At 34.7% G+C, this 22751-nt stretch overlaps 1 protein-coding gene across 3 annotated transcripts in view; it reads left to right on the top strand.

The window, feature by feature from the left end:
• The window catches only part of WDPCP (WD repeat containing planar cell polarity effector), a 271886-nt gene that overhangs the window by 86758 nt on the left and 162377 nt on the right, over nucleotides 1-22751 (top strand). The window lies entirely within an intron of this gene.

Below are 22751 nucleotides of genomic sequence, written 5' to 3'. Positions count from 1 at the left end.
GCTTTCCTTCTACTGTGTCAAATCATACTAAAAAACTGTAGGATTTGAGCAGTTATATGGAATATTATATATTTCATTTTATCAAGTGATTGTTGATCAGTTAGAACTTGAAAAGTAGCTTTCCTCTTGGCATGTTTTGTCTTTTATTCATTAAAATAAAACCCCCACAACCCTTGTATTCCTATGTAAGTTCGTGTCATTAAATCATTAAATTGAAGATTTCATTTCTAAAATTAAAAATAATTATTGATAATTTACTTGTATATTAAAGAACAATATTTCTATGCAGATAATTATTGAAAGCCTTAATTCTTAATTTTGCAAGGCTTTTTAAAGTTTTTTTCCCCCCTTCTAAATTCTTTTCCAATTTGAGATACAGTTCTTTTTGGAAATTAAAAGAAAGTCATTTCTTCCAACAGTTTAGCAAATGATGTCATTTCAGTTACATTCATATTTAAATGTCTTTCAGTATTTTAGAAGCATAAAATTAAGCCATCTTACCATTTAAAAATATTCACTGATCACAGAAAAATCAGAATCAATTTAAGTATGTGTGCTATCATAACTGACAGATTTATACAAACTATACATGTATCATATATTCTCTACCAGACACAGAGTTAAACAAAACTAATTTTACAGTTTACTAAAGTAGCGAAACAACTTTAAATTATTTTAAAACGTATTTTCCATGTACAAACAACTATACAAAAATTACATTTTTGGAAATTTAGATTTGTTCTATAAAATTCTTTCCTTCTAATGTTATATTACTTCTCTTCAAGACTATCATATTTAGTATTTTTCCTTTGCATCTTTGATATTTCTATTTTGAGGTAATATTGTTTTGTTACTTATGATTAAATTATATATTACATATTTATTTCAGAATATATTCAAGTTTCTTTATAATGTATAACACCAGTAGGTTATTATCAGTAATTAGCAGACGGGGTTTGAAGGGAAGAGTCATTTTGCTTCTATTTGTGAAACAGGTATATGTGTGCACAGACTCACAGACACACATGCATCAGAGATGGTTCGGGATTACTGAGTCCAAGCAGTTGGGCCATTGATTGTGGCTTATTTGATGATATATATTTTCGTTTTTAATTTATTTTCAGTCCCCTTTGAAACTTTTGGAATGTAACATGTAATATTTTATTGAAAAAATATAGATTTAGTATTTGAGTCATACAAGCTAGTTTTAGATAAAATGTTATAGAAACAATTTATGGAATTGAAAAATCACTATTTTTATAGTAGTTGGCAGCCTTTATAAAATGACTTACTGCTCTTGCAGATATATCCATTTTCACAATTGTCACTATTTAATGGCACCCACGTTAGCTACATTAGCCAGGGGGCTGAATAGCCATGAAAATGGGAGTAACCTCTGACCCCAGAAAATCGTTCTTTTAAAAGAGGATTGAAACATTGGTGATAGGAAATTTGAATTGCTCTTGCAGCTGCAGTGTTTGTTCTGTGAATACTTAATTTAGTTTAGAGCTATACTTTTTCTTCCAAATATGTCAGACTTTCAGACCCATCAAATCCCCTTCAGGAAGGAAAAAATGCTTCTTCCTTCCCAGGCCTATAACATTTGAATGTGATATTTAGGCTTCAAACAGTTTCATTTAGGTAACACATATAGTCTTAAGAATGGGAATCCTCACATTTGACACGCTCTGTTAAATATATAGCTCATTCAGACCTCGACCAAGATATTGCTATGCAGGCACTTATTTTGGATAATCCTTTTAATGACTGGAACTCAACTTCTTAGCTGAGTAGTAGAAGATTGCTAGAGTATGGAGATAAAGGCACACACACGTGTGTGTGTGTGTGTGGGTGTGTGTGTGTGTGTATGATGCATATATATTATTGATGTATAAATATGTATATGTATATATACATTATATGTTTGTTAAGGTTTTATAAAGAATTTGGATTTTCTACTATATATGCACATATTTATTTAGATAATTGAAAGAGAAACTGTGTGGGCCTTATTTTTGATGCATGGGGAGTTACACACAGAATACTCATTAGGGTAAAGGGTTTGCTATGGTTCATTCTCATATGCTGACTAAAAATTTAGCCCAGAGAGATTTAAAAGTGATGTCAAAAAAGCCAGTTTTTCTCTAGTCTCCTTAGTTAGAAATTACTAACTGGTCTGGCTTTTACACAACTCTTTTACCCTTACTTTTACACATTTAATAATATGTTTGTTGATCAGAGAATGAGGGGGAAGAAAAGAGCAGAAACCCAACATTTGCTGCTTTAATACCAACTGAAGAAAAAGTGAAACATTTTCTATATATTTTAATATCCGTTCCTCCATTTTTCATAATGCTAAGTGATTTTGAAAAAACAAGAAAGAGTATTATGGTAACAAAAATATGAAAGTAATCTGAAGTTGTTTTTAACATATACAATTAATAATGTAAAATATAAAAACATGTATTTTTATAATTTACTTTATTATACACTGTATTGAATTATAAATCCTGACAGTAAAAACTGTGTGCAGTTTTGAAAAAATCATAAAGTATTTGAGTATAATGTTTATTAAATTAAAATGGGACCAATTGAAAACTGAAATATAGAATTTGTTTTAATTAGGAAAATATGTAATAATAGATATAGTTCTGACTTATTTTTGCATTTTTGAACATAAGCAATCACATCTAGAGATATTATTATCATGTATAATATAAACTCTCATATGTTTTCTGGTCCATCATTAGCATTTCTTTATTTCTGAACAGTTAGGGGTGCCTTTTGCAAGCACCAAGTCCATTCCTTAGCCAACCATAAGAGAAGAGCTATACCAGCAAGCTGCTCTCTCTACATAAAAATGTGCTTTTAAAGGGAACATTTCATGTAATGAATTTTCTGAATTCCATGCCTTTTAATTCCGTAGATGAATTTGTTTGCACTAGCTGTAAATATTCTGACTTTATAGGAGTTTAACCTCATTATTAAAGAAAAACAAATATTTTGATGTTTTATAAGAAAGTTAACAGGCCAAATGAATATTTATACTTATCGTTTATAAAAATAATTAGTAAATTTAATATTGTTTCTTAATATAGAAAACTTATTTCTGTCTTAAATAGAATTGTTCAGACCATCTTTAAGCTACCTTTAAATAGTGATACAGAAAACAGTTTCTATACAGTTTTTAAAAGTCTAGTTTTAAAATTTGTTTTTCAAAATGATACTGATTATAAAGCTCCTGGGACAGGACCTTTTTATAGAATACCTTTTTTCTATTTAGAATGACAATAAAAATGATAAAATTGTTAAGACTATTAAGAAATAAAAAATATACATGTTCTAAATCACTCAAGAAATGATTTATCAACTATTATTTATCTGTAAATAAATGGCAATACTTATTAGAATTATCGGTTCAAGTTCTCTGATTGCTTATAGATAATAGTTCAACTATTAGAAAGAAATATACCATTAAAGTTAATTTGATACTACTTGGAATAATCAGAGTTTTACCAGAATTTTTTTTAACCATCATTTGTGGAGCAGATGTTATTCAGCATACTCATTTTACTCAAACTACATGTTATAGAAGCTTTGGCAATGCAAAAGAATTCTCTCTGCTTTCACCTTGTGATATATGTACAGTTTTGACTTCAAATGAAAAGGGAGGCTTTAGGTGTCCAAAAATTAGCCAGATTGCCATAAGATAATACAGTTTTCTATATGTATAAATCGTGGATTAAATGTCTTAGAAGAAAAGATAAATTTTTAAAAATTAATTGCATATTTGGGGAAATTTTCACTTTTTATCAAATGCTATTGTTGCTAAGATAGGTTTCCTTTAAATATTTTAGCAACAGATGTTGACACAATATTCTTTAACAATTTTTTAGAGTTCTAACAGACTTGGGTTCAAGAATTGAAAGGGAAAAATAAGAAAAGTCTGAGACATAGACACCAGGCCAACTCACACAGGGGTGAGTATGCCCCTGTAAGGACTTTAAGACATATGCAAGGAGAAGCTTTTTGAAGAGTTTTAGACACATAAAATTATCTGATTTGTATATTTAAAAATATTTTATATTAAATACTATATTATTATATATTGTGCCTAATATATTAAAAAATTAAAAATATTTTTATATTTTATAGGAAATGGATAATAGAGGCTCAAAACTTGAAAATAAGAGGCCAGTTAGAAGGCTATTGGAGTGCTCCAGGCAAGATAAGATGGTGGACTAAGCTAGAGTGGAAATAATGGGGATGGAAAGGAGTAGGAAGATTGGGATATACTTAAGAAAAAGCAGTTCTAAGAAGGGAAAAGAGGACACAAAGGTGGTGACAGATAATCGGAAAGACTTAAAAGGGTGGGGTTTTCTTTCTTTTGCCCTTGTTCCCTCTTCCTTTCTCTTCCCCTCCCCCTCCCTCTTTCAGTGAGACAGTGAACATATCTGTGTAGCTATCGTGTACTCCATATTGTTGGAAAATGTGTTGGTGATAAGACTGGAAAGGTTGCCTACATTCAGAATGAATTACTCATATATTTAATGAAAGAATATCAGAACTCTAAAAAATAAACATTTTTTTATCCTCATAGTTTCTGTACATCAGGTATTTGTGAGTGGCCTAGATGGGCAGCTCTGACACAGGATCTCTCATGAGGTTGCAGTCATCTGAAAACTGACCTGAAGCTGGTGGATCTAAGTCCCAGGAAGCCTCATGCACATGGTTGGCAAGGGGGTGCTGGTTGTGGGCAAGAGGCCAGCTCCCCTCCCCAAATGTGGTCTTCTCCACAGGCTGAGTGTCTCCTTAACATGGTGGCTGGCTGTGCCCTTTCCCTTTGGTGTGGGGGTGACAGGCATCTGTGAAGGAAGTCTCCGAGCCTCACACTGGCTGTAGCAATTGGATCATGGGGTGGAGCATCAGAACTTTTGAAAAAATTGTTTTAAATACCCAACAATGGAAGAAGCACGTAGTGACAAAATGATGGGTTTTGGAATTAGACAAATTTGAGTTAAAAGTGTAGTTTCAATTTTCTGCTTTATAAAACAGGGAAATACTACCTCATATGGTTATTGTCAAATCTAAGTGATAATTTGCATATAAAGCACTCAGCATATAGTAGGTGATCCCTACTTATCTGAGAACTTTCTTTTCTCCTTTTGATCTGACATAAAATGAGTAACACTAAAACCTTGGAGATTTTCCAAATTTGCTGAGGTTTAGAAACAGTAAATGCAATTTCTGAAGGCAAATTGCATAAATTTGCTTATTGGCATAATCAGTGATTTAGGTATAGGAGGTTAACAAATCCAAAACAAATGTAGTTTTCAGGAATCGACTGCTGCTCTGTAACAGTATTAAACCTTTTATTGAGTATCTTTGGTGGAAAGTACTTTTAAGTAATATTTAATAATTTGCAACAGTTACATCATAAAACTTATGTTTGAAATAACTAAATCATGTCCAAACATCAATTTCATAGATTAGGTGCTTTACATAAGTGTAAGTTGGAAAGTTCATGAAAAGAAGATGCATAGTAACTATTGTTCATACCAAATTCATCATGCACTCATATATTTTCAGATATAAATAAAAAATATTTTGTAGTTGAAATACGTTTATCACCTAATTTTCTTTATTAGAAAATAACTGACTACTAACTACTGAAAAAATAGAAACCCTGCTTTGACGACCTAGACACCTTCTCATTCGTGGTGCCATCTATGACAAACCCTGAACTGTGCTGTCTACAGACACACACCTGCAGCCTGAGTTGGCAACAACACCAATTATTGACTCTGAGTTTAGTGAGCATCCTTATGCCCATTATTTTCCATTTCTCTTTGCATGGAATATGTTTTTCCATCCCTTCACTTTCAACCTATGTGTCTTTAGATCTGAAATGACTCTCTTGTAGGCAGCAAATGTGTGGGTCTTGTTATTTTATCCATTCAGCCACCCTATGTCTTTTGATTGGAGCACTTAATCCATTGATATTTAAAGTAATTATGGATAAGTATGTACCTATTGCCATTTTGTTAATTGTTTTCTGGTTGTTTTTGTAGTTCTTCTCTGTTCTTTTCTTCCCTGGTTTTCTTCTTTTGTGATTTGGTGACTTTTTGGTGACTTTTATTAGTGTTATGTTTGGGTTCCTCTCTATTTTTTGTATACCTATTATAGGCTTTTGGCTTGTCGTTACCTTGAGCTTCATATGTAACATCTTATGTATATAGCACTCTGTTTGAAGTTGATGGTCACTTAAGTTTGAAAGCATTCTACGCACCCCCCCATGTTTTATGTTTTTGACGTATTTATATCTTTGTGAGTGTGTGTATCAGTGTGTATATCTGTGCATGTATCTGTGTGTGTATCTGTGTGTGTGTATCTGTGTGTATCTGTGCATGCATTCCTTATTATTATAGATGTGGATGATTTTGCTTCTTTTTTCTTTAAACATTTATACAAGCTTTATAAGTGGTTGATCCAATACCTTTACTATGTGTTCACCTTTACTAGTGATCTTTTTTTCCATGTATTTTCTTATTTCTAGTTTTGGCCTTTTTTTGTTGCTCTTTAAAGAACTCCCTTTTAATATGTCTTGTAATGCTGGTTCAGTGGTGAAGGAACTCTCTCAGCTTTTGCTTGCCTGGGAAACTTTCTCTCTCCTTCAATTCTGAACGATAACCTTGCTGGTTAGAGTATTCTGCATTACAGATTTTATTCTTTTATCACTTCGAATATATTGTGCCACTCCCTTCTCACTTCTAGAGTTCCTTTTGGGGAGCCCGATGTGGGTCTTGGACCTCTTGCTCTTTAGGGGGGACCTCAATGTTTGTGATATCCCTTCCATTTGTGGGATGCCACACTAGGGGTGTGGGTCCTGACTGGACCATGTCTCTGCTCCTCTTACCCATCTTCATGTGGCTTTTTCTTTATATCCTCAGTTGTAGAGAATCTGCTCTGTTAGACTTCAGGTCTTTCTCATGGTAGTTGCTCTACAGTCATGCACTATATAAGAGTATTTTGGTCATTGACACACCAAATGGACAATGGTCCTATAAGATTATAATGGAGCTGGAAATTTTATATTGCTTAGCGACCTCGTAGCTGTCATGACGTTGTAGTGCAATGAATTACTCCCATACTTGTGGTGATGTCAGTGTAAAGTAACCCGGGCTGCCAGTCATATAAAAGTATAGCACATACAATTATGTACAGTACATAATACTTGATAATGATGACAAACTGTTACTGGTTTATGTATTTACTATACTATGCTTTTAATCATTATTTTAGAGTGTACTCTTTCTACTTAAAAAAAAGTTTGCTGTAGCACAGTATGCCATGTTATGCCGGCAGAAGCCTCTTCTGGCATCTCGCGCTTACCTTGTTCCTTGGCTGCATCATTTTCTCTTGTGCTTCATTTAATCCTGTGTTGTTTCATTCACCATGGCTCCTAAGCATAAAAAACCCACTGCTAATGTTGCCAGTAAGAGGCTATATCTAGTGATTGACCTAGAAATGAAATGAAATGTAAGGACTGTGAAGGTGGGAAATCAGTGACGGTTATTGCTCGCCAGTCAGGCACAGTCCATTCCACCACAGCTGTGATCTTGAAGAGCAAGAACAAAGTGATGGAAGCTGTTAAAGGGCCTGCTACATTGACAGCAATAAGACTAACAAAAATTTGAGAAGGGCCCTTATCAAACATGGAGAAACTTCTCATGTCCTGGATTGAAGACCAGGCACAGAAGCATATCCTTCTCAGCACCATGACAGTCATGGCCAAAGGGAAAAATAATGTTTGTGATGTTGAAAGAAAAGGCTGGACTCCACTATAGTGTTGAATTTACTGCCAGCTCTGGGTGGTTTAAATGATTCAAGAATCGTTATTCATTACAGAATGTGAAAGTGAGTGGTGAGTCTCTGTGTGAGTGCTGATGTGAAGGCAGCTGAAGAATTTTTGGAAACTTCAGATAAGCAGATTGTGGAGGAAAATTACTTGTCAGAGCAAATATTCAATATGAATGAAACCTCCCTGTTCTGGAAACTGATGCCTGAAAGGACTTTATCCATAAGGAGGCCAAGTCAATGTCAAGTTTCAAGGTTTTAAGGACAGGATAACAGTCTTGTTTGGGGGCAGTGTTGCAGGCTATAAATTGAAACCCTGTGTGATCTGGCACAGTGAGACAGGGCCTATAAGCATATCAATAATGTGCCCAGTGCCAGTATACTACAGGAGCAATAAGAAGTCATGGATGACCCAGCTCCTCTTCCAAAATGCCCTCCTGAATTGCTGTGCCAGTGAAATGCAGAAGTACTATTTGAAGAATAACATACCTCTCAAGATTTTGCTTATTGTTGATAATGCTCCCAGACATCCTCCTTTTATTGGTGATCTGTATCTCAATAGCAAAGAGGTGTTTCTCCCTTCAAACACTACCTCTTCGATTCTACCAATAGATCAAGGAATTATACAGCTTTTTAAGGCCTACTACCTAAGGAAGACTTTTGCTCAGGCTATTGCTGCAAGTGAGGAAGATACTGAGAAAACACAGATGCAGTTCTGGAAGGATTACAACGTCTGCGACTGCATCAAGAACTTGCTTGGGCTTGGGATGATGTCATTAAGGAGTGTATGAATGGTATCTGAAGAAGACACTCAGGAGGTTTGTCCATGGCTTCAGAGGATTTGCCAAGGGTGAGAAGGTTGCAAAAATCAACAGACTGTGGTAGAGATGGCAAACAACTTTAACTTGGGTGTGGATGAGAATGACATCGAAGAGCTCCTAGAGGTGATGTAACCGGAGGTCAACCAAGTCCAAGGCTCGTGCTGCCTGTCACCACCCAGCCAAAAAGCAGAGACAGGGATTGGATTATAAGTGCACGTTCAATAACATCAGATGCCAGAAATCTGGGAAGGTGGCAGGTAAAAACCCAAACATCTGTCTTCCCCTTAAGTTTGTTAGGAGTAAGCTTATATAGGAGAATCAGGGAAAGGGAATGTAGGTAGAGAGTACAAAGGGGGTTCTGGTGATTTGCCATCCTGGAATTTGAGTCCCTGTGGGGGTGTTAGGTCTTGATGAATGTCTTCATTGCTGGTTCCCGGAACAGGATGGTCATCCTTATGAAACCTGTCAAGTGGTGATCGGGCATGCGTCATCCCGGTGCTTCTTGAGACCTAATCGATCAATGTTCAGGCGAGGCATGTAAGTTCAGGGCTGGGTTTAAAGTCTCTTTGTTTTTTCCTGGTTATCTGAGAACTGCAACAAAATCTTAGCCAGAACGTAAGGTTAAACATATACAGTTGATTAATCAATTACTCACACATTCTGTTAGTAAAAGGGAGTGGAAGGAGAGAGAAAGGAAGAGAAAAATAAAAATCATATTTTTATTGTACCCTTGTACCCCTGTCAGTGATTCCTGAGGAAGTGACTAATATGGAGTTGTTGGAACTAGAAGAGGGACACAGAGCTGAAGAAGAGGCAGGAGAGAAGGGAACTGCAGAAGCAAAAGAAGAGCCCCTACCCAAGGAAATGCACAGTGTGGGGTTAGCAGAAGCTTTTAGAGACCTTAACAAGCTCCTTTTAAAGTTTGAAAACGTGGACCCCAACACCAAAAGATTTTCATTAATAGAGAAGAATGTTCATGGTGCATTATCTGCTTAAAAGCAGATATTTGATGGAAAAAAGAAACAAACCAACCACCACGGCCATATTCCTAAAGAGAGTGACACCTCCTCAAGAGCCTCAGGTAGGTCCTTCAGGAGGTGTTCCAGAAGAAGGCATTGTTATTGTAGCACGTAGGATGTGACAGCTCCCTGCACCTTATCCTGGAGGGCCCTCCGCTGGGTCAAGATGTGGGGTGGAAGATAGTGATGTTGATTATCCTGGCCCTCTGTAAGCCTAGGCTAAGCTGTGTATATGTTCTTAGTTTTTAATTAAAAAGCTTCAGAAGTAAAAAAAAAAAAAAACATTTGAGAATTAAAAACAAGCTTATAGAATAAGTATATAAAGAAAAATCTTTTCGTATAGCTGTAAAATGTGTTTTAAGCTGTTACTACAAAAGAGTAAAAAAATTTAAAAAGTTAAAGTTTTATAAAAAAAAATCAGCAAGTTAAGGTTTAATTAATTATTGAAGAAAGAAAAATACTGTTTATTAAGTTTAGCGTAGCCTAAGTGTACAGTGTTTATAAAGTCTACAGTAGTGTACAGTAATGTCCTAGACCTTCACATTCACTCACTGACACTCAGAGTAAATTCCAGTCCTGCAGGCTCCATTCATGGTAAGTGCTCTATACAGTTGTACCATTTTTTATCTTTTATATCATATTACTGTACCTTTTCTATGTTTAGATATGTTTAGATACACAAATATTATTGTGTTACAGTTGCCTACAGTGTTCAGTACAAAAACATTATGTACACTTTGTAGCCTGGGAATAAGAGGCTATATACCATATAGCCTCAGTGTGAGTAGGCTATGCCATTGAGGTTTGTGTAAGTGCACTCGATGTTCCTGCAATGATGAAATCACCTAATGATGCATTTCTTAGGATGTATCCCCATTGTTAACTGACAGATGGCTCTATATAATTCCTGTTTTTGTGATTGAAATTGTGTCAGATGCTAGAATTAATAACTCTCTTCTCTGCAGTTTCTTGGACATGGTTCTATTTTTTTTTCCATACTCTTATATAATTGTACTTATTTTCTCCTCGTACCACCCCATCCCCCAATAAGTTATGACCTCTTCAAGTGCAAGTACTACTTGTCTTTTTTTCTTTCATATCCGTGAATGCCTGCCCCAATGGCTGGCACTTTGTAGATGCTTAGCAAGTGTAGGTTGAACCAAACTAAAAATAGATGAAATGATACCCAGTGAAATGCTAAAATAATTAGAATATTTTTCCTTTTGTATTATTGAAATCAGACTCTTTTAAGATTATTGAATGTTAGGAAAAGGAAACTGACATTTATTGAACAATTATCATTTGCCACGTATTTTCAAATACATTATCCCATTTACTCCATAGCTTAATATAGAGTGCAGTTTTAAAAGCACAGGAAACATTTTTTTATTAATCCATTTGTGTGGGCTTTAGGATAAAACATGATCATAATCTAGACTCTTTCTTGTTTTATTCTACTGATATTTAAATATCAGGTAATAATTTTGTACTGCATTGGGGAGTTACTAACATTTTAAGCTGTGATGATGTATCTTGTGTTAAATATGTTAAGGTGAAATTGATCCCTTCTCAGGGGACCTTTGTGGTTATTCACAAGCCTTCATTTCAATAAGAAAGGGCTGTTTTTTCCTGAGTTACCTATTTTGGTTCTCCAACCACTGAAACAAAATAATAAAAGTATTATATAAGTGATAACTCTGTGACAAACCATTAGTAAAGGTGGAAAAAGCCAGTCAGGGAAGAAAGAGTATGAAGGAAGATGCAATCACAATATATAAGGATTCACTGCAGAATCCTTATAAACTGTATTTAGGGCTTGTGTGCATTTCATTAGGAACTTGTCATAAGCTGAGAACTTAATGAGAGCCACCATGAAATAAGGGTAGTCAAAATAGAAATAAAGCTTCTCTGCTATAGTAACTTAAAAGGAAGATATTAATTTATTTAATAATCAGTCATAAAACATAATTCATGTTGGAACTTATTATTATATTATCTATGAAGTTTGCTAAGTGAATAGTGTGAAGATTCTTTAGTATTTAAGAAATGTCACTTTTAATCAGAAGTTTTAGATACATCAGTTTACTTACAAACTATTGATATGTTAATTAAAATAATTCTTAGTCATTTAAGTAACTTCCTCCAAAGTCTTTCTAAATAAAATTAAGTAAATTTAGCCAAAAAATAGGTTCCATCTTTATCTTTCGACATGGATTACTTATACATGTGTAAACTGACACTCATCTCAGGTGCTGAAGCAGAAGCTCAACTAAAAGGGTCTATTTAACACAGTGTTTAGGCAGAGGGAGGCAGACTAGAAAGAGCACTGCATAGATAATCTGGACAGGAATTCTAGTCCTAACTGTTCCCCTAACAAGATGACTGAACTCGTGCAAAATACTTTTCTTCCCTGGACCTCAGTTTTCATATCTGTAAATTAAGAGTTTTAGAGTCTATCAGAGTTCATTTGGAGATGGGAAGAGGGGAGGCAAATGGACTTCTTAGAGAAACTGCTATTCCCTGCCCAGAAAAAAAATACTTTTATGCTCACTCTCCCCCCCTTTACCCCCCCTCCCCATATGCATACAAATACACAATTTAGTACCTAATTTCAATAGGTTACTGTGAGGATTAAATGAAATAGTGAATATAAAGTACATTTAATAGGTTTTAAAATAGGTTACCCCCTTTTACTTCCCCAGAGTGGGAGGGGTCTTTAGCTTCTGAGTTTTGATGAAAAGCCACAGGAAAAAGTTTTTCAAGTTTCATTTGGGAAAAAGGGATTTTAAAGTATACAACTATCAAGTTGCATGAGATATTCCCCTTTTTATAAGAAGCCATTTCTTTCAACAGTTACTAGGGTTAGGTTTTTAGAGGGGGTGGCAGTCTGTCATCAAAGAGTTGACAAGTGAAATCTGACAAGGTTGAGGTGGTATAGCTGCAGGCCACTTCAAAACTTTTCACTGTCTTTCCTATTTGAAGAGAAAGGATCTCTATCTTTTTTATTCCTGCCCACTTTGCAACAGTCTTTGATTTATATGCTTTTTAAAACAGGCATTCTAAATTGACAAATTATTTTGTCAGCTAGCATTGGTTTAGATAAGAACATTTCAGTGCTCTCTTGTCTGTAACTCAGCTCTTTAGGAATTATTTCTGAAATTCTGTTTATTTTTTCTTCAAAATCACATTTCTTTCTGTCTCTTCAAGTGTAGCATAAAACTATATTTATGGAGTTATAACTTAGAATTAATTATCATGATCACATCACCAACATTTGTATTTCCCTTGTCTTTTTGTTGTTGTGATTGAAATACATCCTAAAAACAAGAATTGAGTTTATCTTTTTTTAAGATCAGAAAGATGGGTACATGCATTGGAGGTGGTGGTAAGCAAAGATTATATTATTGTTGTCAATATTATTAGTTTATGCAAGCATACTCCCCCTCCCCCCCCCAAATGCCTGATATAAGCCATTGCAATTATTTTGCACTGTCGTGAAAAAAATGCACATCAGCTAGATACAAGTCTCTTTGGAATATTGGAAATTGTGTGCAGCGAAGTATTTAAAGTGAGCATCAGCAAACAAGATGTTTGTATTAACAAAAACCTAGAAAATGGCCATGCAAAGGTCAACACCGATCTTTGAGTATTAGTGAAATTAAATTTGTTGCATGTAATGAGCAGAAAAAGAGGAGGAAACAGGCCACAGTGAAGAAGCCATTGATAAATTGTCTAAATGTCAAAACTGCTTACAGTACAGAAAATGTTAAATTGACAAGATCTATTTAAGTGAATTAAACAGTTGTACAATGCCCTAGAGAAATATTTTCCAAATTTAAGCATAACAGGAGATTTATAAAGATTTTTGCCACAATTTATTTTGGGAAAGTGAAGGGACTCCTATTACTTTTTTCTAGGCATAGAATTTCTTCTCACCTCTTTTTAATAAGAATGATGCACAGGTTTTCTTGGAACATAGGACTGTACTGCCTTTGCTTCATCTAGAAATGGCATCGTCTGACCAATTTTTAGCAGCTGTGAAGAGCCATCCTCTGGCTGTGGCACTTTGCGCAGCACTCACTGAATTGAGATCAAACAGCTCATGTTACGTTATACCCAATTTTTGAAAAACTGGGAATTCTACATTCCCTATTTTCTTCATTAATAAAATTGGGAAAAAATTAAGGACTGAATATGCCCAGTGTATGTAACAAAGGATTAATATTCATATATAAAGAAAGGGATAGATAACTCAATAGAAAGGTGGGCAAAAGGTAGGAAAAGGTAATTTATAGAAACAAAACTGATAAAAAAATACATGAAAAGATGTTTCATCTTTTTAATGAATGGATAATGGAACTTAAAACTATAAGAATCCATATTTTACCTACCTGATTGGCAAAAATTAAAACTTTAATAATGCTCCATCCTATTGAGGTCATAGGGAAACAAGCAGTCATGTTATTGGTGGATCTGTAAATTGGTACATTCTTGGAGGCCAATTTGACAGCACTTATCAAAACATAAGGTGTGCACATATATTTTCATAGTAGTAGTAGTATTTGTAAGGCAAAAAGTAGAAACAATGTTTTTCATTAAGGGAATGATTAAATTATGATCACTATCCAATGGAACATTTGCAGTTACTTAAAAACAATGAGGTAAATCTGTATATGCTAACAGGGAGAATATCCACGCTGTTTGTTCAATGAAAAAGAACAAACTGTGTGTATAATAAAATTCTGTCTTTACAAAAATACAAAACAAGCCAGTATGGGTGTGGCCATACTCGAAATTCATCAAAGAAGGTCTGGAATGCTATAGGCTGTGCTGCTCAGTGGCTCCCTTCAGAATGGGGAAGACGAGGGGAGGGGCACATGTTCATTTTAACATTAAAAACTTCCATACATTTTGTATTTTTTAAACAAAAAGCATGCATTACTATCATAATTTCAAAACCCAAGAAGAAACAAAAGACCAGGCAGAGTGTCTAATGGATTTAAATTTTCCTCCATTTTTTTTGGTACTTTTAGGTTCTGTGGTTTCTTTTAAAAATAAGGACATGATAGAGTGTTTTGTGCTTTTGCATTTTGTTTCTGGCATTTAATTGCTGAGTGTTATTTGTTAAATCTAAAATTTTATAAGTTAAAGTATTATCTTTTAGCATTTATTGAATACTTGCAATGGTGATCATTATCAAATAAATATGTCCTGAATATTTACACTTTTTAGGTTGAATTGGTGTGTGCTAGACTTCTGAACTGATCTAGAACTTTATATGCTATGATACAATACTTATACTATAGAAAAGACCTATATACAGTTAGTCAGATAGAAAATAACACAGTAATTAATAAATAATAATGTAAGAATGAACTGTGTTTTACATACTCACAACTGTAAACCTACTTTTGCCTCACGCTGTATATCTAAAATAATTTAAAAATCATATTTGAAGATAAATGTCACTAAGGGAGTTATGACACTCGATAACTGCTGTTTGAATAAAATTAAAGGCTAAACTTTTCAGCATTATAGGCAATTAGTTGTGCAATATCCGCTAATAATGTTCAGTACTTTTCATCTTCAAAGCATTACACGACATTAATTAATACTTACAACACTCGTACAAATGTGGGCCAGTATTATTATCCCTTTTGCATGTGGGGAAATTGAGGCAGAGGTTAAATGATTTGGAGTAAATTTGCTGCAGCAGGACTAGAATTAAGACATTTCTGGCTCAGAGCCCAGCATTCAGAGCAATAGAACCACACCTTCTTGAGAAGGCTTAATGTCTGTGGCCTCTATGAAACATCACTTCTCATTAAACCATATTGAGGTCATCTCTACATAAAAATTGGGAAGTGAGTTTGATCCTTATATAACCACTTAAAGACACATATACCATTTTCTCTTCCGTCTGTCTTTTTCATTTTCTCCATGTTGGAGAATTACAAAAAATCTGCCCTTGACTTAATTGTCCTTCTGGGATCTTATTCAGTGGTTTAAACTTTTCTTTCTATTTAGAAATCTCATAATAGTTTTTATATCGTCCAGGCCCCTTTCCTGTATTTCCAGCTAACAGTTAGATATCTGTACCCATATCTACCCTTATACCTTTAACTCCCACTGTTTCTAAAATTCAACTTATTGACATTAGCAAAGCTTGTTCCTCTTCTAGATGAACCTATTTCTATGTATGTTTTAATTCATGTACTGCCCTTGAAACTGGTATTTGTGAGTCCTTTGCCACAGTGAAGAAGCTGAAGCATAGTCTAAGGAAGAGAAAAAACCCAGAGTTACAAACTGAGGGGCAGGGCTAAAGTATAACAGGAGACTAAGTAGCCCGGTCAGGTGCTAGGAAAATTGAGGTGTGTGGGTTGAATAAATGAGGCAGTCATTGTGAACAGAATGCACGGGAACCCTGTTACCTGGCGCATGACGATGGAGGCATGCCTACTCCGTGGAGCCATGTTCATAGCAAGGGCCACTATCTGTGCAGTAATCAGATCCCATCCTTGCTGGTTACTCCAGATTCTTCCTTTGCCCTCACTTCCGCTATTCATCAGTTCTCATATACTGTTTGATTCTTTCTTTGCAAGATCACTTAAATCTGTTTATTTGTTTACATTCCATCTGCCACCATCCCAATTCAAGTCTTTGTTACAGAATACTGGTGTTATCTGTTACTTTATTCCATTTCTAACAGGTCACTTGTATCAAATATTCCTCTACTCCTCTAATATCCCCACCCACACATTTAATCTTTGAACAACAATTCTCATTTGCTGATTACCCTTCCTGAAATACCTTACCAAATCAGAAACTTTTCATTACTCCTCAATTAGCTACCTAACAGATACAAAGTCTTAATTCCTAGGTTTGGCGTTCAAAGACTTCCTTAGTGTGGCCCTGAATTCTTTCTTCTATTTGTACACCAAACCAATTGTTTATTTTTTCTCAAATAATCCTTGCATCTTTCTAATTTAGGCTTTTGTATATTCCTCCTTTTTATCTCTCCCTTTGTTGAAATCTGACAATCCTCAAATGCCTTCTACTTTCTAAGAACATTTCTTTATTATCAAATTAGAACACCTATAGCCCTTTGTTTATGTTGCTAAATTAGCACATATACGAACTCCATATGGTTGTTTTTGTGATTATTTTATCTGCTATACTAGATTACAGGTATTTAATAGCAGAGACCCTGCTTTCTAAATCTTTGGGTCTGTGACTCGTGGAATGTCATATACCTAAGGTGCTCAAAGTATTTGTGATATTTAATTAATATTTAGGTATCATAGGACTCTCTCAGGTCCAAAGGACCCAGTGTTCCTAATACTTCAGTCTTCTGTTAAAATTGGTTCAATCCAAGCTTGAGATCTCTCTTTTTAAAACATTTATTTTAATTTTATTATTTATTTATTTATTTATTTATTTATTATTTTTTTAATCCTTACCTGAGGACATTTTTTTGGTGATTTTAGAGAGAGAGGAAGTGGGGGGAGGAGAAAGAAACATTGATGTGAAAGAGAAACATCAGTCAATTGCCTGCCATATGCGCCCTGACCGGGGATTGAACCCACAACCTTTTGGAGTATGGGACAATGCTCCAACCAACTGAGCCATCTGGCCAGGGCCAAGATTGAGGTTTCATTATTTTGAGACTCCTCAGTTGTTTACATGAACTTTATAATTCCTTGTTTTTGTTTAATGTTGAATATGTCACTTTTTTTAGTTCTGAAATATGACATTGATTAAAATATATTCATGCATATGCTTTACAGGTATTAATATAATTTCTGTTGATGGCATTAGATAAGATATTGTGGGGGAACATACTGTGTTTTATGTAATTTGAAAATTATCTAATGATGACTAGAACACCTAATACAGCTAACTAGGGGTTTATCTTAAATTCATGCTCTTAAGTTGTCTTTATTTTTGTACATTTTGAATCGATGAATAGATATTCCTCAGAATATCTCTTGATAATAGATAATAGATAATAAGTATATGTTCTAAGTTCATGCACCCAAGATATTCCCTTAGGCTGTTTAAGGCCTTTTGTTAATACACTTTCATCTTAAATGTCCTTTCAGCACCATAGTATCATTTATCTTTGTTAAACTACACCAGTGTCTTCTCTGTTAATTCTTTCTTTCCCATCATGTTTTACATTAGGGTCTTATTTGCCCTCAAGCTTCTAATTCTTCCCAAATCAGTCAAAATAGCTGACTTCAGAAACCAGGAAAGGAAAATATTTTGCAGATTTATTTAGCAACATAGTTTTTATTTTTCAAAAGATTATCAAAAGCATAACAAGTCATAGCATCTTAATGCAGCTGTTTCCATTTTGCATGTTACTTTCCTAAAATTTAGTCTATATGGTAACAATTATTCTTAAGGCAAATAAATATTAATTTATTGTAATGGGCTTTCTAGGATCTTCTCATCCCTCTGTCCTGAAAATTTAGGCTATCATAGATTCCCCCCTAAATCCCCCCCCCCACACACACACACAAAAGAAAAAATAAATCTAGGTTTAGGTTGTGCTCAATTCAAATCATGTTTCTTATTCTCTCTTGGAGACTGAAGTTTGGATTCAGAATGGCCTTCTGAGACATCTAAGACTATAATCAACTACCTTATAAAATTAAGGTAACAGAAAGTTGTAAAAGTTACAAAGATATTTTAAAATAAATGAAAAATTATGGGCAATTTTTGTTATGTTCATCCATCTGCCCTTTTCATTTGGATAATTCTTTTTCCTATTCAATATTCAATAATGCTATATTTTTAATTAATTCTTTCATTCATTTCCCCCCTATATAGCTACTTTGTGCTAGTTCTAAGTCAAGTGCATCGGGTTTATCCCCAGAGAAATGCACAAGAACACTGAGTGGGGCAGCATTCCTCGGTGTACTTTGTTGAGAACTCTCTATTTCACTCCCTTTTCCACACACCCCTTCCCAAATGCAGAATCCAGCATTCTTCTGAAAGTCTTCCCCCCCTTCCAAAACAACTATTTATGCACTAATGCAATATTTGAATAATACCATTTCAGTCTTGACTACTTCCTCCAGGTAGATTTTTTATACAAGGAAATTCTTTTCAACTGTTGGCATTCTTGAGTAAGATGGAAGATGTTTAAAGGTCTGCATCTTTCAAAAAAGACTGCACACTGTGGAGACAGAATATCTGGAGGACTGAAAAGGATATTGACGTGGTCCCCTCCCACCATGTCCACCTAGTTATTATCACAGATTTTTACAAATTTGTTTTATTTACCCCATCAATTCTCTTTCATTTTATATGATCTTACTAGCAGATATTTGAAGTTCATGGGGAAAGGATGAATAATGCATATTTGATATCTCTTGCCCCCTGATAGTATGCATGACCCCTGTAAAGGCTTCTCCTTAATTACATATCTTTTGTGGAATCCACAGGAGTTGCCATGTGTTCATAAACAAGTCCAGTCATTAATGGACATTGCCATTTTCCTCTCACTTGCTGTACCTACTGCTTGTTAGGCCTCCCCTCTCAGCTTATTGCTGCCATTTCTTCAGGTGTATGGACTACTCCTTGGCCACCATGGCTACTTCTGCTGGGCATGGATCCCATTTCCTCCAGATACCACCACTCTTAATGAGCCTAGTAATCTGAAGGGCTACCATCCTGCTTCCTTTCTGCAGGGTACCACCCCTGTAGTCACTTCACCACCCTTGTACCACATGTTCCCTGTAGGGCCACAAAGGGATTCTTTATAAAGTAGAATGTCTCTCCCCGCCTCTTTTCCTTTACTTTTTAGTGGGAACTAGAGCAGTGTTGTTTGTACATCAGAGCATTTTGAAAACCAGCTTGTACATTTTTCTCAGTCTTCCCATCCTCATTGGGACCAGACATGAATTTTTAGGTGCTAAGCTGGAAGACAAGTCTAGATTATAGACTCTACACTGTACTATTCTCAGAATTTCCCCTTCTGTCCAAATGCAAAATGTCAAGGGCTTTGCACATGACATTTGAAGCTCTCCATAGACCTCATTTTGCTTATCCCCTCCCCTTGAACTGTGTGATTTCTGAGTAGGTTAGGACTTTAAAACTTAGTAAAGATATGGATAGCAGACATATTGGTATTCTAGTTAAAAGTATTCCTGCCTCTTAGAAATAGCCAGTGTGGATTACACAGAAAATTGTACTCCACTCTTCATTTTTGTCATCAGGGGAAAGTTTTGACAAATTATTTATTATTGAATTGACTTAAACTGAAAAATAAAATTTCACGATTAGTCTTCTTTTGATATGTAAATAAAGGTGTTGCTGTTTTGGTTTCGGTTATAAAATTTAATCTATATTTAATTTGCATGATAAAATCTTTTTATGTAGCTATTAACAGCTAAGCTTCTACGTTGTCTTTGCCAAAATTGCCATAAATTCTAGGTATTTGAATAAACATTACATTGGGTAATGTGAGCTTTTATTTTCTAGTATAGCCTAGAAGTTGTGACTTTGATGCTCCGTATCAGAGGAAGTATGACCTATTTCATCATGTCCTTTCTTCCCTATCCCATTGAAATGCTAACTAATCCATTTGCATGTCCAGTTCAAAACTTCCTCTTCTGTAAAAACTTTTCCACATACAGATGTTTTTCCGTCATGAAACCCCTATTGTACTTAGTATTCATTCATTCATTCATTCATTCATTCATTCAGTTCACCTTGTGATATAACTATATAAAGTGAGAGATTATATTTAATACTTTGTTTTTTTCCATATAAATGTGCATAGTGCTAGACATGCTGGGTAATGGTAGCAGCAGCAGCAACAATGGCAACAATAAGGTAACTGAAGAGTGGGACTCTCAGTACAGTCCTGAGGGAGGGCAGCTGAGAAACAGGGAGGTTAAGTAATTTCTCCAAGTTGGCTAGTAAGCCGAGAAGTTAGAATGAGAAACCAGGTACTTGGATTCTAGAGTCTACACATTAAGCTTAATAAATGCAAAATAAATATTTACTTAATTGGTTATTTAAATAAACATTCCAGACCTCACCCATCCCAATGAAAAGGGTACAGTTTGCATATTCTAAAAAGGAAGTATTTCAGTTTCAAAAAAAGTATAACTATAATAATTTTGAAATGAGCCCCATAAAATGAAAGCATTTCCAAAGAACACAGCTTTGGAAATATTTTGAGTAATGGCAGCCTTATTAGAGTCATAGTTGAATTGAAAAAACCATAATTTGTTTAATATCTCTTTTTCCCTGTTCCCTCCTGATGAGGAACTGCATTCTCTTTCATAATAATACAGTCCACTAGCTCTCTTACCCCCTACCTGTGTGCAGTGGCAGCTAGCTTTTGGTTATAGGGCAGATCTGGGGATTGAAAGGTCCTTTGTTCCATCGCTAACTTTTTAAGACACTTTAGTATAAGGAAAAGAGTGAATTCAGATTAATCCAGAATTTACTACTATTATTATAGCCTGTTTCCTTTCTACCCTTTTCAACTTAATTTGTTGATCACTTTTCATCATGCACTTTGATCTACCACTATCCCTGGGACATGCCTGCCTTTCACTCAAACGACTTCGTACGCTCCTTCCATATCTCTGTATAGCCCAATCCTGGAGAGTGCTGTGGTTGTGAACTCAGACTCTGGAGCCGGTCTGCTAAGATTCAAAACCTGCCTCCACTACCTGCTGGCTATGTGACCTATCTGTGCTTTGTCTTCCTAATTATAGAAGTAATGATGGCACTACTTCAAAGAGTAGTTATGAGAATTAAATGAGGTAATGCATACCAAATGTATAGAACAATGCTTGTCACGAGGTAGGTACTTAGTACTATCTGTGTTATCATCATCATTTAATTGATGGAATCCTATACTTCTTTGAGGTTCTACTAACATTTCATAATTTCTCTGTAGCTTTCTTAGAGGCCCACTGTTCCAGGCAGGCTCTGGCCCTTCTTTTATGCTGCTAAATTGCTCACTCTGACATTTTAATAATTAGCACGGTGTGTCTTATTAGTTGAACATGCATGTTTCTTGATGACTCCAAGTGCATGCAGGTCAAATGGAAAGATGAAGGAAGAATTTTGTACTGTCTAAGTTATTTTGTATTATCACCCATATGAATAGTATGGGAAATAATTTTAGTCACTTCTACTGGTAAAGAAGCTGAGGGCTTATTTCTCCATCTAAAAGATGTCTTAAAATATTTTTAAGCTTCTTTTGTTATTCAGAAGTTTATTGGAAAGAACAATTCTATTATGAAATCTACAAAGAAAACGGTAGTTTACTATATGTATTTCTTAGTAAAGTATGTAGTAAAGTATACATAGAGTATGGTAGTACATGTATTTCCAAGCAATTATTTGATACTTATATAAAATATTTTTAAATATTTGTAAAATGTTGACTTTTTTCCTGATTCAGATTGGTCTTCCAGTCAGTTTAAATTGATTAGGTTCTACTTGATTTTAAAAAACTATCAATAATATCCATCACTAAACCCCTGCAAGTAACATTGGAAGGAAATACAGGATGCACATTTTTTGTTATTTTTTTAATGCAGTTGGAGTAAAATAACAAACTAACCTGAATGCTAGTGTGGTTTCACATAATGTACTTCTAAGTAAATGTATTTCTTATAATAGTAACTATATACCATTTACCTTGCAAGTTTTATTTTAATTAGCCTGTTTGTATGTGACAGATCGTAAATATTTGCTTTGTACATTAAAAATATAGCACAAAATGTGTTTGTACTTAATAATTACCTAACAGATGTTTCCTTTCCTTAAAAATATGTTTTTAAAAATGCTTAAATACTAATTTTAAATATACTCAGACTCTTAAAAAACAAACATGTCAATGAAAACTCAAGTATATATTCTTCTTACCACATATGATGACAACAGTAAATCTAGGAAAAGAAGTGTATTTTTCCTCTTTCTAGAGTTTATTCCTGGATGGCTACCCAAGTATATATTAAAGTGTTTATTTTAATGAGCCATATCTCAAATATCAGTAGTGGCAAGTGATTCTGTTAGT

The sequence above is a fragment of the Miniopterus schreibersii genome, assembly GCF_964146895.1.
Source record: "Miniopterus schreibersii genome assembly, chromosome: 13".
Lineage (NCBI taxonomy): Eukaryota > Metazoa > Chordata > Mammalia > Chiroptera > Miniopteridae > Miniopterus > Miniopterus schreibersii.
This window is presented reverse-complemented; position numbering and strand designations above follow the sequence as displayed.